The 5,340-nt window shown below is 47.8% G+C and overlaps 1 pseudogene; it reads left to right on the top strand.

Annotated features, from left to right (window-relative positions):
• Positions 1-818: 818 nt before the first annotated feature.
• On the top strand, positions 819-3,840 carry LOC114828511 (uncharacterized; annotated as a pseudogene).
• Positions 3,841-5,340: the final 1,500 nt, after the last annotated feature.

The following is a 5,340-nucleotide window of genomic DNA, read 5'->3' as shown; positions in this document are numbered from 1 at the left end:
CTTCGATTGACGAAGTAGCCATTGTCATTGTGGGGGAAATTTTCGATTCGCGGGATATTGTATTATATAGAAAAAGCGGCGTCTTGAAACGTGTGAGTGAGACTCATCGATCATACGATGCTTTGCAGTATCCGATCCTTTTCTGGCAAGGGGAGGATGACTATCATTTTAATATTCGTATGAGGGAGCCATTTTCAGACATTGAGACCGACAAAAAAGTCAGCGCAATGAACTATTATTCGTATCGATTGATGATGAGAGCTCTTAAATGAACAACTTTGAAACGGGAACGTTTTCCGTGCTACGCAATCCAAAAAGAGGAACACAGCCGCGAAGCGGCGACGGGCTCCGCTAGTATAATATAAAATCGAATGTATGTCTGCCTGTGCGTATCGCGATTACTCCCGAACGAAACATCGGAATGCGAAGATTTTCCGGCACTGAGGTCAGGACATGCTATGGATGGTTATAGGCCTATCAAATTTCATAAGGGTTCAATCGTCAGGTCCTTTCTCTTCCTTTCCTTTCGATTCTATGCTTCGTTGCCGTTGTTGTACGAACAATTATTCAACCCCGTGTGATAACTGATAAGAAAGGTCGCCTTCTCTCGATCGACTCGATAACTTGAAGGCAAACGTATGGTAGCGTGTAGCGTTCCGAATGCACTATTTTTAGTTCTTGCCCTGAGAGTCGACACTCGAAATTATCCGTTGATGATCGTTAGGCATGGCCCCCAAGCCCCAAGCGGAGTTCTCTGGGACGTCAGAGGGAGAGTAGATTGGAGGAAGATCGATTGCGAACAGCCCGAAGCCGTATACATGAGTCCGATGAACGAAGATCGGCACGATTACTGGGGGGACAGGGGAAGGTGTGCTCAATCCAGGCGCAACCTTCACGTGGATCTGAAACTTGCGGCTCATGAGTACGATCCGGTGTATGATTATAGCAACCACCCCAGCGTGAGTATCGGTAAAATGGATGAGGCTTGTCAGTTCTGTCGGGCATTTTTTAGGAACGAGAGTCCTGGTATGGGTTGTGCGGGGGAAAAGGTTGTATTGCCCGAGGTGTATTCACCGCCGGAACCTTTAGCATCGTTAACGCTCGGCCAGACGAGTCAGGCGAATATTTTTCTTGGAAGTACCGTAAATCTTCTATCAGAAGCCCGGGCTTATATTTCTTCCGAGTGCCTTCTCAGAGGGGCTTGTATCAGAGAGGGGCTTCTATAGGAGGGGGGCTTATGCTTATAATTACTCGAACCGCAGAACCCTGACGATCGAGTAATGGAGAACTGCCGATGCTGTGAGATAGGAGAGAAATCTCGTCCATTCTTCGAGATGCACAGCTCTCCTGAGCCTTAGCCGAGCGCTACTGTGACCGCATGAGATACTAAACGAAGTTATTCGTCTGAGAAGCGACGTTTGCGTGTTCAGACACATAACAGTGTGGAACGAGAGTCTCCCGTAATCATTGTGCACAGATTGACGTTTCGACTCGGGTGACGTCGGTGCTCTCTCGGCTCTCCACGATGAGGGGAAAATCTTCCGGAATAGCACGGTTACGTGCGATCACGGACGGAAGAGGGGCTACTATTAGAGAGATGGGCTTCTATTGGAGAGGGGCTTCTATATTCACGAACCTCCCCGAGGGGGGGCTTGTATTGGGGAGGGGCTACTATTAGTAACAGGGCTTCTAATAGAAGATCTACGGTATGTTGTTTCTCGTAAGTACAACTCATGTTTTCAAATGACATTTTTCGGGTTGGATCGCTTCTACCATTGCCGGAGGCGGATCATCAATTCCACCAAATCTATTTCATGGGGGATTTAGATGAGCAAGTTGACCAGCGATATCGATTTCATTCAGGTGTCAACAGAGACATCGTTGCTGCTTTGCAAGCCTTCTTGCATAAACACAACGAGTTGATTCGGTTGTTCACGACTGCTCTGGAGCGTATGCCCGAAGACGATTACGTGGTTGTTATCAGAGCTGACAAAACACCGACTGGAGAAAACAAGCATCGCTTCAACCCGCCCTCAATCAATGAGTCGGCAATCGTGATAGTCGGAGAAGGATTCAATTCGCGAGACATCATTCTCCATCGTAGAAACGGCGATCTCCAGAGACAGGCTGGAACTCATCGGTCTTACAACGCATTACAATATCCACTGATGTTTTGGAACGGAGACGATGGTCACCATTTCAATATTAGAATGAGGAATGCGCGAACGGGCCAAGAGATGGACAAAAAGGTCAGCTCGATGAATTACTATTCTTATTGTCTGATGATCCGAGTGAACCGTGATCATCATATACTGAGATGCCGAGAATTATTCCATCAAAACACAGTTGGCATGTATGCGAAAATTGAGAGTTAACGTCTTTTGTTCATCCGGCTGAATCAGACCAGATTGCGATCGGAAGAATACATTCATTTACGAGATGCGATAGCCACAGACGGGAATGTGAATCCGAATCATGTGGGAAAGTCTGTTATCCTCCCGGCAACTTTTAGTGGAAGTCCACGACATATGCATGAGTATGCTCAAGATGCGATGACGTATGTTCAGGCCTACGGTCGTCCGGATCTATTCATCACCATCACATGCAACCCGGCTTGGGATGAAATTAAAGACAATTTGTTTCCTGGTCAGGCGGCTTCGCACCGTCATGACATCATTGCGCGTGTTTTCAAGCGAAAACTGAAAGCAATGATGGACTTCATTGTCGAGCACAATGTTTTCGAAGCGTCGCGGTGTTGGATGTACTCCATCGAATGGCAAAAGAGAGGACTACCGCGTGCGCATGGTTTGGTTTGGTTGATCCGCAAGATAACCCCAGACAATATAGATGCTGTCATCTCAGCGGAAATACCGGATAAAGATTTAGATGCAGGATTATTCGAGGTTGTCACCAAAAACGTGATCCATGGTCCTAGCGCTGCGATCAACAACAAATCTCCGTGTTTGAAAGACGGAATTTGTCCGATGAGATACCCTCGGAATCGTCATGCAGAGACAATAATTGGTAATGATGGATATCCTCAGTATCGACCACGATCAATCGAAGACGGGGGGAGGACAAAATCACTCAGGGTTCGCAACCATGATGTTGAAATTGACGATCGTTGGGTCGTGCCGTATCCCCCACTACTTTCCAGAGCATTCAAAGCCCACATTAATGTCGAGTACTGCAATTTTGTCAAATCCATCAAATATATTTGCAAGTATGTCACAAGGGGAGTGATATGGCGGTCTTCGGAGTGGGGGACGCATCAGCACCGATCGACGAGATGAAAAGATACCAAATGGGGAGGTATATTAGCAGCAATGAGGCGGTATGGCGTTTACTGTCGTTTTCGATACACAAACGATGCCCTACGGTACTTCACTTGGCTGTGCATCTCGAAAATGGACAACGAGGTTACTTCTTGCCGAAAATATGCAATCGAAGGCGTCGTCACCACCACAGACAACTTTAACAGCTTTTTTCTCATTGTGCGCGAAAGATTCGTTCGCGAGATCGCTCCTCTACGCCGAAGTGCCCAAGTACTACACAAGGAATGTTTCTACGAAAGCATTCCAACGTCGAAAACAAGGCGAGCCGGTTGAGGGACATCCGAGTATGTTTTCGACCGATGCATTAGGTCGAATCTACACGGTTCATCCTAACAATCAAGAATGTTTTCATTTGCGCTTGCTGCTGGTATACGTGAGAGGACCGCAATCTTTCCAAGACCTGAGAACGATGAACGGCGAAGTCCACGAGACCTATCGAGAAGCTTGCCTTGCCTTGAATCTTCTAGAAGATGATATGCATTGGGGGAAAGCACACACTTTCTAGATCTCGAGAATCAACGAAATCGAGAGGGACGACATCCCACAAACTCAATCCCTCTGTTCCTCGATTGCGAGCATTCTCTGTATCAAGAAAAATTGCCTCATAGATTTGTCGGCGATTCTATTTGATCTACTCCCGGTTCAGAACATTACATGTCGCGATGGCTCCATTCAGAAAAAACAAACGGCGTTACTGGTTGACGATTCGAGAAAATTGTCTCGCTCGATCTCTGGAACAAAAACGTGGAAAAATTAACAGACATGGAAGGCTGTCCCGTGACTATCAAGTGAGTAACCGTAAAAGAGCTCCATGGCAAAGTAGTCCTCGGCTGGATGGGGAACACCAGCTTCAACGATGGTGGACCTACCGACCAAGCCCGACAAGGATATCTAAGAAACAAGGTGGCTTTCGGGGGGGTTCACTCGGAGTTCGAGGAGCTTGAGATCCCCCCGCCGGCTAACGAATAATAAAACTCGAGATCCTGTCCCCTAAAGTCGGATACTATAGTGAACAACAGTGTGATCAGGAGTTTTCCTACCGCACCGATGCGCGAATGGCTAGAAAACGAAAGATGACCTGCGACGGTCCAACTTCATTAGCCAACAGTAGGAACACCGACATCCGCTCCCGATGATGACAGAAATTCCCGTTCTGTAATGAGCTACGTTCTGTACGTTCGGTAGTTCCAAGATTATCAGACTACGTCGGAATGTCAATCAGCCTTTCTGCCGCAGCGAAGCGCGGGCGAGTGCGCTAGTTCCTCATGAATGCCTATTATCAATTTTCGATAGGATTTTTGCCAAAGTTGCTTCTTTCTCGTCTCATGGCCGTCCCTCCGATGGCTCCAGGGTACATTGTCCCATTTGGTTTGTGCGAAAGGCATCACTCCCCTCGCTCTCCGCGCTCGACGGAAAACGGGGATGAACATTGTGTCGCAGGATCCTCTGAGCCGATGATGTACTGTTGTCTATATCCCAAAATATAAGTTAATGAAACGCGCGAGCTGGATAACCGTCGTTTCTTTATGAGCTCTGGTGTGACCCCAGGCCGGTATCTGTCGAACAGACCTCTGAGCTGACTGGTTTCCCGGCTAGATGTTTGCGCGGGTGATACCGCTTATCGACGAAAACTCGAGACCGGATAGCTGGGAGCTCGCCTACTTCCCATGAGTGCACGACGAGAAGATTCCCAGGCAACAAAAAACCGCGGAAGGATGGAGCTTTTCATGAGAGATTTCGGTTCCGATTGCCTCACGAACGATGGTGACGTACTCCCCTGTACGTTGTGTGCGAAACCCGTTAGTTCCGATAAGAAGAACTACGTCAAGCAGCACTTGAATGGTGCGTTGCACCAGGGGCGCGCCCAGAGAGCGGAGCCTGAAGATCGGGGTCTATGTCGTCTGAAGAACTACATGGAGCTTTCGAGCAGAGAGCGTACATTCAGCATGGACTTTTGCCAGACTTTTGGTCGAGTGCAACATCCCACTATACAAAGTCCAGAATG

The sequence above is a fragment of the Galendromus occidentalis genome, unplaced genomic scaffold (genome assembly GCF_000255335.2).
Source record: "Galendromus occidentalis unplaced genomic scaffold, Mocc_1.1 scf7180000077547, whole genome shotgun sequence".
NCBI classification, from domain to species: domain Eukaryota; kingdom Metazoa; phylum Arthropoda; class Arachnida; order Mesostigmata; family Phytoseiidae; genus Galendromus; species Galendromus occidentalis.
This window is presented reverse-complemented; position numbering and strand designations above follow the sequence as displayed.